This window comes from Danio aesculapii, chromosome 23 (assembly GCF_903798145.1).
Source record: "Danio aesculapii chromosome 23, fDanAes4.1, whole genome shotgun sequence".
NCBI lineage: Eukaryota > Metazoa > Chordata > Actinopteri > Cypriniformes > Danionidae > Danio > Danio aesculapii.
This window is the reverse complement of record NC_079457.1, coordinates 40,024,945-40,039,217: the sequence shown is the minus strand read 5'-3', so window position 1 is coordinate 40,039,217 and position 14,273 is coordinate 40,024,945. Positions and strand designations below refer to the sequence as shown.

Genomic DNA, 14,273 nt, shown 5'->3' with positions numbered 1-14,273 from the left:
ATGGTTTGGAAGCACTTGAGGGTAATTGGTGAGTACATTTTATATTTATGTGAACTATCCCTTTAATGTTAACGGTCAGGTGTGCGCATTGTCTTTCAACTTGATCTGTTGAATGAGGCTCATGGAGAAAAGAGTGTTTTTAAAGGATGTGTGGTGTAGAGAGGACAGAACGGTCATCACAGCACAATTGCGTGTGCAGCGGGACCTGAGCCTGTGACCCTTCACAACACTCTCTGAAGGTGCCCTTTACCATCACATAAATAAACAGAGGTGAAAAATGAGAGAGGAGATGCTAGAAGACACGGACATGAAAAAACAGAAGGAAAGATGCTACTGTATTTTACCACATAAAGATTTTAATATTTATGTGGTAAAAACATTAATTTATTTATTAACTTTATTATTAATACATTCTGAATAAATACATTTTTAAAGTAAAAAGGTTATATTGGGATTTATTTGCAACTGTATTATTTAATAAGTTAATTATGTTTAATATAAATGATTCATTTTTATATATTTTAATTTGAAAGAGAAATACATAAATATTTAATTTTAACATAATTTGCAGTTACCCAACACAAAATTAATCTTTATGTTTTATATTGTAGAAATTAGAAGTAGACAAGCCTATCATCATTCTTCTTTATTCGTTCATTCATTTTCCTGCAGCTACGTCTCTGATTTATCAGAAGTCGCCCCAGCGGAATGAACCACCAACTATTCCAGCATATTTTTACGGCGCTTCCAACTGCAACCCATACTGGGAAACACCCATACACACTCTTTCACACACACACACACACACACACACACACACACACACACACACACTTATACACTATGGCCAATTTAATTAATTCAATTCACCTATAGAACATTGCTGTGTTCCAATTCGCATACTATCCTTCCTAAATAGTATTTGAAAATAGAATTAGTGTGTACCAAACCGTAGTATGTTGAAAAGAGTATGCCAAAGTTTCCCGGATGGTTTAGTACTTCCTGTAAAAATTATGAGTCTAGAAACGTCCATACTCTAACCTCTAATATTGGCCACAATATATTGTGCGTTGGACGTTAATTTGATTAGAACTACAAATGCGGTTGAAAAGTGTAAATAAACTACAAACATGGTGGATGTGCAAGTCCAACCGTCAAGTAGAAAGGCTTTGGTAAAGATGTTTGTATGACTGTTAATTAATATCTAGCCAACTGGAAAATATTTAAATTGTGTTTTATTTCATCTGCAACAACAATACTGGACTTATATAAAGATGTGTTTGGACATTAACGTATGAATGCACAATTATAGAAAGCCCTGAGGAGATTCTCTGCATGAAAGACTTGTGAAAGGGAGATTAACCTGCTGCAGCTTTTCCAATAATGTAGGAAATTAAATATGAAAGAAATGTGGATGATGTGTGGATGACTGACAGGGCTCATAACTAAGCAACATTATGATGTTAACGAGGAAGTAGTATTAAGTCCCTTTAAGGCAAGTCATTTCACTTGTCGGCCATCTTTGAAACACCTCTCATTTCTCACTTCATTTCTAGACATCCAAATCTACAAAATCTGCAGAAACGTCTGGTCTGAGCCCCTCCCCCGAATCATTGTCAGTCTATATCAATCGATGATTGGCTCCTGTACTAGAAGGCGAGCTTTATTCGCCCTATAGCGATTGATAATTGGCTCTTGTACTAGTAGGCGGGGCTTTATTCACCATATTGACCGTTACATTTTTCCCCATTTAAAAACATGCGAGTGACACACTTTGTGTATTCTAAAATCTTTGGTAGTATGTCCCAAAGCTTGCATACTGTTACACACTCAAAACTTTATATTTTTCCTTCACATAAAACTACATACTTTTAGGGCGTAGTATAGGGAAGAGCGGGGCACAAAGTAACACATTTTGGTTTTGCCCAAATTATGAACAAAGTAATGGGGTTAGACAAACCATTAAAACCAACAAAACACAAGCCTCTCCCACAAGTGAGCACTGGTTATATGATTACCGGACCTATGGTTTCAGTGCAGTATTGCCAAAAGAGCCAGGAGTATAAATCTTACTATTTACCCCACCAGTGGGGCAAGTTGTAACAGACAGAGAGTTAGTTGTAACATATGCTTAAAAAGGCAGATTTCACACAGTTCATTTAATTTCTGTTTACTTTAAATAGTAGCTATATTTCCTCAGTACTTAGCTCAATTTATTTTTTTATTCTACATAGCACAGTATGTTTATTTATTTGTTTATTTATTTATTGGATAAACACATTTGGATTTATTTGGACTATTATCCATTATTATACAATGCATTTATTTGTAGTTTTAGCAATAAAATATATATATTTTTGTCTATTAAAAAATGTTTTTCTATTAAAAAACATTTTATTTAAAAAGATTTTAACATCACACTCAAAATTAAAAAACATTTTATTAGTTTAATTGGTGTCCAACAGTGTGTGGCTTAATTGTAACACCCTGTTACAACTAACCGCGCTGTGTCGTGTTTTCCTCAGAACTGGCTAGCAGTCACTGTGTGTATTTTACATCTTTCAAAAGGGTTCCATCTTTTAGCCTAGAAGACGGTAATCACAACAATATAAGATTTTACATACATACATTCACAGATTTCTTTAAAATAAAAAATATAGACTATAAAATATGCTTTTATGCTGCAAAAATGGTTTCTCCTGTGTTTTCTCATCTACAATTTGGCTAACTTTTTCAATAATTGGCAGAAAGACGTCTGCTGACACTGTGGTGAAAACCTTGGAAGCATGCTATAGTTAACCCTGAGCAAATGCCTTAAAACTCTGTGTTACATATTACCCCGCGATTTGGGATGGAGCACATTTCTTTGGACTGTGGGGGAACCAGAGCACCCAGAGGAAACCCATGCTAACACAGGCAGAACATGCAAACTCCACACAGAAATGTCAACCGGGCCAGCCAGGACTCGAACCAGTGTCCTTCTTGCTGTGAGGCGTCAGTGCTAACCACTGAGCCGCCGTGCCAACCCATTCATCTTTATATCTTTAGAAATATGTTCTTATTCCAACTGCTTATTGTGTTGCTAGTTTTTTGTAGCAGTATTTGGCAAACTACTGACAAAAACAAACAAATTCTCCATATAGACTTACATACGCAAATAGGCAAAAACCTGACCAAGAAGACAGCAGATGTATTTAAAGCAGGGCTTAGTGAAGGCTGTTGGTTCCAGTGTTTAATCACATTTTTATACTGAATATCGACTCCACAATAACTATTAAGCAGTGAACAATAAAGCAGTCATTCATGCCCCAGTGAATGCTGGGAATCAACATCTTGTCTCCAAAACAGCAGACATCGCTCTGACCTAATAAGGTAAGTTTACCATTTTTACTTTGATTTCTTTAATTATTGTACAGTACACATAATTGTTCTGTGAAATCAAATGAGAAAAATGGCATGCTGTATGAAAAGACTGTATTTCATAACATTCATCATGATCAAAATAAGACTCAGACGGTCTGTCATGAAGGTTTCTTTTATCTTTGTGTCCTGATCTCACCGTGATGAAGTGCTGATAAGGAATTTATCAGCGTACGTCAGCAGCACATCAGAGCAGTGCGTTTTGGGGAGACACTGGAATCCGTGTGCGTGTCTGATGGACCATGCGAAATAGACATGCATGGAAAGTAATCCCTAATTTATGAACGCCTATCAGGAATGCATCACAGTGGGAGAAGCTACTGTATGAAGCAGCATCTCTATCTGGAAAGAAGGAGCAGAATAGACAGAGGAGAGGCAATGAAGGGAAAGTGGCAATCAAGCATTTCAGATCACTTGTGTGTCTCCTTTCTAAAAGATGAAACTCTCTGCCAGTCACATAATGTGGGCTCTGAATGTCTGAGACATTACAAATCTGCATTTATCTAAAGTAATTATAAAGTTTAAAGGGTAACACTTCACTTAAAGGGGTGTTCATAAGACTGTCATGTAGGGCTGGGTGATATAACTAAAAATCTCCTATCCCGATATGTCATTTCATATCCTAATAACAATATATATTACAATGCAGAAAGATTTCTGTATTCAATCAATAGTTTATACACAGTAAAGGTGTATTTTTTTAACATTTTAAAGTATATAGTAATAAATACGTTCTTATGTGATCATATTTCTCACTTTATTTAGAACTTCAGGGTAAATGTTTGAATAAAATAACTGAAATATGAAATAAATATGAATAAAATATAAAACACTTTTCAAAAAGCTAATGATTACAGACAGGGTGCGAATTTTACATTGGCGATCAGGTGGGTTGACTTTTTTGCTATAAGTTTTCAGTGAATTAAATTAATCTATTTATTTAAATGACATCACATTTATTAAGAAGTATTTAAGTTTTCAGTATTTTGATTTTGATATTAAATATATTCTGACATACAGTAACCTGATGATTTCAGAGGTTACTAGCTCACATTATTCAAACTATGCATCCAAATTTACTTTACTTTTAGGCTACAAGAAAACCGTCTCGTGACCACTTACGATATCCATCACCATCACTTCTCTAGATCTCCTGGTTTGGCCTGTTGGATGATTCTTGCAAAGACTGATTGGTGCGATGATATGATGGTATGAGCCATTATAGGGGTGGTCAAATCTATGTTCATATTATCTATTATTTTAATTATTAATATTATTATCATTTAAGATACAGGTCAGGGAAACTATTTCTCACTATTAATATCTTGATTCAGTAATTTCAGTTATATGGCATATAACAAGTTATTTCCATCGCTTTTAACATGAAATAACTGAACATAAATGTAAGAGGAAAATGCTCATTGTAGAAGAAAATTCCAGATGGCGCTTAGAGGTTTTTGCATTGGAACTCTTCGAATATCGCTAAATAAAATGCTAAATGTAAACACTGTACTTTTAAGATTAAAACTTTGTCATGATGGCATTGTTAATGTTTTTGTCTGCATCCCTGTAATGTTGTGTAATATTGCCATGAACAATGTATTTTGTGACAACACAAAATAACTGATGGAGTATAATACTAAACGATAACCTTTTTATTTTGTCCATATTATAAATATCTTTATATTGCACAGATATACTGTCATAAAGCTCTTATAATCCTGACCTGAGACAACTTTCATTAAGTGTCTTTTGGTCAGTTATGTATTTTTTATTAAAAAGGTGTCATTTTTGGGGATGTCTTTAAGACAACTTGACATTACCAATTACATAACCTAATGATTGTCTGTCATGACACCTTGTCATTACCAAGACATCTTAACTTGTCATAAATCTGTTATGAGGCCATTATAATTGTGTCATGAGTTTTATAACACCATCATTAATATTTTGCTTGACCTCAAAGTTGTACAAATTGAATTTGTCATTACAGTGTCATTAAATATCAATGACGCTGTTATAAAAATAGCTGACAGAGTATTGACGCTTTTATTAAATAATTCATTCATTCATTTTACTTCGGCTTAGCCCCTTATTTATCAGGGGTCGACACTCACACTCATACACTACGGCCAGTTTTAGTTCATCCAGTTCACCTATACCACATGTCTTTGGACTGTGGGGGAAATCGAAGCACGCAGAGGAAACACACACCAACATGGGAAAACATGCTAACTGCACACAGAAATGCCAACTGACCCAGCCAGGACTCGAACCAGCAACCTTTTTGCTGTGAGGTAACCGTGCTAACCTCTGAGCCACCATGTCGCCTTCATAAGAAATTTTCAATGTCATATTCAATTTGCTCCACTGAAAAATGTGATCAGAAAAAAATTCATGAAACAATTCTAAAGCTCTCAAGGCAAAAAGTGTTTATGACAAATTCATGACAAGTTATGTATGTTGTCTTGGTAATGTCAAGTTATCATTAAGAAGACAAAGACTTCTAGAGAGTTCATATAATGTCACCACTGCAATTAAAATTACATAACTAAGCAAATAACATATAATAACATTTATCATAAGCACAGGTAAAATCTTATTCACAAAACGTGTCAGCCATGATTAAAGGTGTCATGACAACCTTAACACCCACTTCAAGTGAAGTGTTACAAGAAAATGGAATCATCAAACCTTGTGTTCATTTTTAAAATCTGTTTTCTCATTCACATTTGCAATGCTGATGATACACTCACTCACCGATAACTTTATTAGGTACACCTTACTAGTACCGGGTTGGACCCTCTTTTACCTTCAGAACCGCCTTAATCCTTCGTGGCATAGATTAAACAAGATACTGGAAATATATTTGGTCCATATTGACATGATAGCATCACGCAGTTGCTGCAGATTTGAGGTCAGCAGTAATACTCAGGTAGGCTGTGGCGTTGACACGATGCTCGATGGGCCCAAAGTGTGCCAAGAAAACATCCCCCACACAATAACACCACCACCACCAGCCTGAACCGTTGATACAAGACAGGATGGATGTGTGCTTTCATGTTGTTGATACCAAATTCTGACTCTACCATCCGAATGTCGCAGCAGAAATCGAGACTCATTAGACCAGGCAACGTTTTTCCTTCTGTTGTCCAATTTTGGTGAGCCTTTGTGAATTGTAGCCTCAGTTTCCTGTTCTTAGCTGACAGGAGTGGCACCTGATGTGGTCTTCGATCTTCTGCTGCTGTAGCCCATCTGCCTCAAGGTTCGACATGTTGTGTGTTCATGGTTATTTGAGTTACTGTTGCCTCTCTATCAGCTGATACCAGTCTGGCCATTGACCTCTGGCATCAACAAGGCATTTGTGCCCACAGAACTGCCACTAACTGGGTATTTTCTCTTTTTCGGACCATTCACTGTAAACCCTAGTCATGGTTGTGCGTGAAAATCCCAGTAGATCAGGAGTTTCTGAAATACTCAGACCAGCCCGTCTGGCACCAACAACCATGCCACGTTCAAAGTCACTTAAATCCCCTTTCTTCCCCATTCTGATGCTCAGTTTTAACTGCAGGAGATTGCCTTGACCATGACTACATGCCTAAATGCATTGAGTTGCTGCCATGTGATTGGTTGATTAGTAAGAAAAGAAAAGAAGGCTTCTTTCATCCTCTAATTCTTGAGCAATTGAGCATGGTATGCACTGAAGATTTTGAGTAATCACTCTTCAAATTACAGTATTGTTCTTCAAAATATACAAAGACATGATTGTCTACTATTGATTATGCTGTTTTCACATGACAAGTAAGAATGAATTATGAGGCAAACATGATTTCTTTAGCAATTAGTCAGGACACTATAAATAGAGATGAATTATGAGAATGTCTTTCAAAGAATGGGACGTCTGGTCACCTCAAGGATATTACTTTTGGAGAAAAATGTTTTGCTAACATTGTATGAGCCGTTCTGAGAATGTGATAAAAATAAATAAAATGCAGTTCATGACCCCTTAAAGTACTGTAGGCCTGACTGCTTCCAAGAAAAAAGCACATCTCGCTCCTCCTCAACTATTATTCAATGTCTTTGTCAATCTAAGGAAATCAGCCACACCGCAGGAAGGATGACTGAGTGATCCACCTATTTTCATCTGTTAGCGCCTCTGTTTATCTAACCCATTTCCACTGTCTGTTTCTCCTTTCATGTTTCAGCTCTGTTCCGTGCTTGTGTCAGAACCCCAGAGTCCTTCCCCAAAACACACCCGCATTCCTCCAACACTGATGACTGCTTCACTGCTCCTTTACTGTAGTATAGTACAGGGCTGCACAATATATCCTTTCAGCATTGACACAGGAATGTGTGCATCTGCAATAGTCGCATATAGCGGCATGTGCAGTATCAAGCAGACTACTACACTTTGCAGTACATGTGATTTATGGAATAACGGCAAGGTTTAACAATAACAGAGTGAAAGTTTATGATTTGCGTCTGTTCTGTTACTGTGTAAACAATATAAGCGGGTTTAAATTATTCAGGTTGCAAGAAACTGTAAGCAATGATTCACTGTATTTCATTCAATCACTGAAGACTAATTTCTGACTTCTGTTAGAGAAGCATAAAGCACGGTTCATTTTGTGCAGGCTCTATTTTAAAATTCAATTATTCTTCATTTAAATGATCAGTGTTGTATAATGCTGTAAGGTTAACTCTGGTTTAGCCTAGCTTTAATGTTTGAAAATGATAGTTAAATATTTGGTAAAGCAAAAAACAATTTAGGAAAGTAATCCAAAAGTAATCAGTTACATTACTTATTATATTCATTCATTCATTTTCTTTTCGTCTTAGTCCCTTTATTAATCTGGGGTCGCCACAGCGGTATGAACCGCCAACTTATCCAGCATATGTTTTACGCAGCGGATGCCCTTCCAGCTGCAACCCATCACTGGAAAACATCCATACACACTCATTCACAAACATACACGATGGACAATTTAGCTTACCCAATTCACCTATACCACATGTCTTTGGACTTGTGGGGGAAACTGGAGCATCCGGAGGAAACCCACGCAAACACGGGGAGAACATGCCAACTTCACACAGAAATACCAACTGACCCAGCGACCTTCTTGCTGTGAGGCGACAGCGCTACCCACTGTGCCACCGCGTCTCCTACTACCTATTACATTTTACACCCAAAAAAAGGATTTTTGAAAATGACTTAATTAAAATAAGCTGAAAGAACACAATTGTTGATTTATTTGGAACAACTTAATTGTTTTATGTTCAATCTACTTAATCATTATTAGTTAACTTAATCGTTTTTTGTTGGGACAACAAGAATGAATTGTGTGGAACTCTGCATTTTTAACAGTGTATAAAGTGTCATTTGTAATCTGTAACCTAACTACAGATGAATCCCTCTAGTGCATGTGTGTCAAGCTCCTATGTTTGTACACGATATCAGATGGAGTACTTTTGACTGTGTGTACACTAACACGTGTAAAAACAAAGTACGCTCAGTTTAGGATGCTAGTGGAAGAGAAGTATCTTTTGACTTTTTTGCTTTTACTATACAAGTTTTACACAATATGGAAAAAAATTGACACTGCAATCATTTGTCTTTTGTATACTTCAATACAAAAAAAACAATTCACCAGATGACTCGAATAGCTCTTTTTGGGCAGACATTATTATTTTACACAGTAAAAATGCAGGGCTCCAGACAAATTCATTTATGTTGTCCCAACACAAATTGATTAAGTTAACTTAACACTTTAACCAAATTTATTGGGATTGAACATAAAAAAATTTAATTGTTCCAATTAAATTTCAAGACTTGTGTTGTTTCAGCGCATTTTAAATAAGTAGTTTGAACGAGCAAAACAGAATATTTTTTTGAGTGTAGAATGATTGGTATGACTTTAAAATATAATCAACAGATTTCAAGCATAAATGCAATGGAACACAGCCTTAAATTAAATCATGCTTAAGCATCTCTATTTTAATTCAACATAGGTCTGGGGTAGTGCTGCACAATATATCGTTTCTGCATCAATATCGCAATGTGAATCTTCATAATAGTCACATCGACTCAATGTTGAGTCTGGATTTATTTTCTAATTTCGCAAGTGTTTTTTGAGGCTTGTAACTGTGTGAGGGTTTTAAAAGCATTCAGGTCTAAAAAAATTGTACTGTCTTTAACTTTGACAAATTAATAACGATCAATTGTATTGAATGGTTTATACAACAAAGACTATGCAGTATTAATTTACATTTGATTATTCAATTACTGTATACCTGAATACAGCTCCACTCCTCGAAAAACAATAAAACAATGTTTATATAATTTGTATCTTTTTCTTTATTGAATTTTTTGCAGATTGTTTCCTATATTTTATCCATATGCACTCCCCTACAGAATCATCCCAATCAATATAAAATGCTACATTTTTTCCAAATAATTATTCAAATCATCTGGTGAAATTGTATTCAAATTGTAATATATAACGCAGAATACAAACATATTGCAATGTTAGATTTTTCCAATATCATGCAGCCATAGTCTGAGGTTAAATGAAGATTTAAAATCATAACAAATAATAGTTTAATAATAATAATATAATAATAATAATAGTTTAATAAGTCAAAGTTTAAAGGGTTAAGCATTTATTTTATTTGTTTTCTTTTTTTATAAACATTATAAGGTCAAAATTATTAGCCCCTTTAAGCTATATATACATACATATATATATATATATATATATATATATATATATATATATATATATATATATATATATATATATATATATATATTTGATAGTCTACATAACAAACCATCGTTATACAATAAATTGCCTAATTACCCTAACCTGCCTAGTTAACCTAATTAACCTAGTTAAGCCTTTAAATGTCACTTTAGGCTGTATAGAAGAATAATACTGACTTCAACTGTAACAAGTAAAATATTGTGTACTGTCATTGTCAAAAAAAAGTTACTGAAATTATTAGGTTTAAAATGTGTTTTAAAAATCTTCCCTCATTTAAACAGTACTTGGAAAATATCTGAAAAAAATTACAATTTTACAGGAGGGCTAATAATTTTGCCTTCAACTGTACATATTTATTACCATAATAAATCTCTACCAGACTTGTCATGACAGAATTACATTTATTTTGTAATTACATTACGTAACTCCATTACATTCCCAGGTAGCTACTCCCAACTCTGTGCACAATCGTTGTTATTGTTAATTTTTTTTTTTTACATTTCCTTTAGGAGGCATTTTTCTCCATCTATTTCTTGCCCATAGTTGTCAGAAGTACCTTACATTATGAAATACTGGCAGTCTCCTGAACAAATTGCTCCTCTTTTGTATGTCGCATCGAATAAAAGCATCTGCTACATGCACAGATGTTTTGTACAGTGAGGTAAAGTAAAGCTAAACAGAGCTATTTAATTGACAGTTTTTCACGTAGGCACAAATATACAAAGTGTGAATGGATATGCGTGAGAATGAGGACACAGGGATTTTAGAAACAGGTTCATAGACGGCTGACTACTCCACATATACTCATTAACTCGTCACATTTATCCCTGTTTAAACAGATCACTGTGTGTCATCTTTAAATACACAATGAAACCTTGAAAATATGTAAACGACACAATTGAATACTAAGAAATACAAGCAAAGAGTCCTTGTTATTATGCTTTACTGTGCATATTCTGGGCCAGGTGAAAACATCAGTGGACTTTGAAATCTCGTATACACTAGGTTCATTGAGAGACTGTATTTGTTTGCTTAAAGTGGAATTCTCTCTATGATTTCAAAGTTCTTGGAGAGAAAAAAAATTACCTTTTGAGGAAAGAACCCAGCCTAGGTTAGGTTAAAATCTGGTAAACGTCACTAAAATGTGGAACATCTGTGAAGCATTTGCAGGCTCTTGACCTAGTCGTTTTTTTCTCAGTCCAAAGATCTATAAAGCTTGGTAAGGTTTCAATAAAAGCAGGTCAATCATGTTGACTCGAGATGACTACGTTTCCAGTTTTACACAGTTAACAAGTTCTATTGCTTTTCTGTAAAGTGTGAACAACAAATTATGTAAACCAACTAAGATTTTAATGAATCGTTGCATTTTTTTTTAATGGTTTAACGTAATATCAGTAAGACTACATACGTAAACCATACTGTAAACCATAACCACCTTATTAGCCAAAATTCCAGTTCATGAAATCATTTGGAAGTCAGTCAATCATAAATGCGATTGCCCCACATTACCACAATAACCAAGCATCAGCAGTCGCTCATGGGTAAAGCTTTTCATAAAGCATTTTACAGTTTTAATTAAGAGGAAAATGAAAAGCATCAAGTGCAATTAGAGGCGCTCTGAAACACTGGGGTTCCTATAGTGTATGAGGATGATGGGTACAGTGACCCTCACAGCTGACCTCAGCCATCAAAATCCACACTTCTGCATGAGAGTTTACATCAAAACGCGATGAAGCGCAAGAATTTTATGAACACTTGATTTATCACATTGTGCTGAACAAGTTAATTACTTTAGTATTGAATAGATGACTCTGAATTGACAGCTGAACTGTGATTTAACCTCAGTCGAGGAAGCTGTGTTCGTGCATATGCTTTAACTTCTTCATCTGTGAATATAATAAAAACTCATCTGCTCATATTCCACACTGTAAAAGATTATCTTGGATGCATTTTCAAAATCTGGCATCTAGATTAGAAAGTCAAATATGATGACAGGTAATTCAGTTTTGTTTTAGGTATTTCAACGTGGTTATATATTTACAGGGTTTTAAATATATATATATATATTTAATTAACTAACATACTGTGAATAATATGTCATGCTTGAAGTGTTAATACAGTACATGTTGAAACAAAGCTCTTCAATGGCTCATTTGCAAAATATGTGTTTGCAATATTTCCCACACACACATAAACCTTCAGGGTAATACTTATCATATTAAAATATGACTGTAAATATTGGCTAAGCCAAATAAAAAGTTATCTACAGGGAATATTCTGAACATACATGCTTAACAGATGAATATATATATTTTTACCTTTAAAATATACAGAACATATTTTTAATATTACAAATTGTATTGGTTGCTTTGAGATAAATATGTTTGCATTGCATATTATAAGGCAAGCCACATTCCAAAGATCATTTTACAGTATTTTAAGCTGATTGAAGTGTTTTAAATGAAGAAGTAGGCTAATAATCATATAGGTGCTCCAGATTACACTACACAAAATTAAGAATAAATTAATAAACACAAACTTGTTGTGTTTTCCTGCACTGACTATAGTTTAACAGTGATAGCTATTTGTAGTAAGTCATTATAGTCTTTAAAAACTGTTTACGCGGACAGACATATAAAAAGAATATGCTTTAAATTGGTCATATTGGGTTAACAAATTATACATGCATTTGAGAACAATTGTTGGTCATATATAATCATATTTTCAGGTAAAAGGTAACACTATTTTTTTCAATCCATCATTTGTGGTTATAATTTGAATTAATTTTAGACATTATAATCAGCAGTATCGTTATTTATGCAAGTGACTAAATAATCATAACCCTATCCAAATATTAGCACGCGTCCAGCAACAAAATCATGTTTGACATTGTCGAGATCACGTGTGCGGCACAGTTTAGTGTTGCGCGCGAACGGGAAAGCGCCGTTTTGACCGTTGATTGATTTGCAGCACTTACCGTCAGTCAGCTCCGGTTCTTCACTGTAAGTACTTCACTTTGCGATATAATCCACAGTTTTCTTCACAAACTAAGCCATATAGTGCTCTGTCCACGCCACGTCCACGCGTGCTACATTGACACTCAATCTGTTTCAGATAACCTCCGTATATCATTGTATGAATGTTTGAGAATAACGTAGAATATAAGGGAGCAATGCTGCTAAACTCTTCTGTTGGTTGTCAGCTCAAGCTCATTTTATCTAGTTCAGTTTTCTTCTGTCCGTTCAGTTTAGAGAGAGAAAGGCAAAGTGCGCCTGTGTGTCATTCTCTCAGTAGGTATACTGTATACTGTGGTCTGGTGAGCGCACTAAACATAATTTGCTTGGGCTACTTGTGTTCCTCCTACAGTCTCCCTCCCTCCTCATGAACTCCTCCCCTCATTATCCCAACTCCAAAAATCAAAATCCAGCTGCTGTAGTAAAATACAGATGATTTAGATCAGGGATTTTCAATCTTTTAGATACCAGGGACGAACTCACATGCTAAAATGCATCTGTAATTATTGTACAAAGACCCATGTTTTATATATAAATATGGGTCACACTTTATTTTAAGGTACATTTCTCGCTATTATCCCTGATAAATGCAACCCAGCAACAATAAGGACTAACCCGAAGGAAAACAAATTAATTTCTCCCAATTAACAAGTCTTTAACTAAGGTTTTTAGCTGAATAAACTACTAATTTGCTGCTTATTAATATTTAGTAAATTGGTTGGTATAATATTTAGTGATGTAGAATAAGATCATACCTTATAGGGCCAGACAGAATGCAGACATTCGTGCCATTTCTGTCCAGAATTTTGTAAAAACAAATCTATGTATCGTCACTAAAAATAAAAAATAATACCTTTTTAACTTAATTCAGTGGTGGAAAGTGTGCTGAAAAATCATACTCAAGTAAAAGTACCATTACTTGCCTAAAAAGTAGTGCAAGTAGAGTAAAAGTATCTGTTGTAAAAATTACTCAAAATATTAGTAAAAAGTAGACCTTTCAAAAGTACTTAAGGGTAGTGAGTATTACGCTGTAAAAAGCTGATGCAATTACATGTAATTTGTGGATGTGTGTAAA

General features: G+C 34.7%; 1 protein-coding gene across 2 annotated transcripts in view; it reads right to left on the bottom strand.

Moving 5' to 3' along the window:
• avpr2ab (arginine vasopressin receptor 2a, duplicate b) overlaps positions 1-13,510 on the bottom strand; it is a 37,004-nt gene extending 23,494 nt beyond the window's left edge. For both annotated transcript variants that reach the window (XM_056449310.1, XM_056449311.1), the window contains exon 1: positions 13,162-13,510. The gene's annotated coding sequence lies outside the window, so the exon portion shown is untranslated. The remainder of the gene's footprint in view (positions 1-13,161) is intronic.
• Between the last annotated feature and the right edge of the window lie 763 nt (positions 13,511-14,273).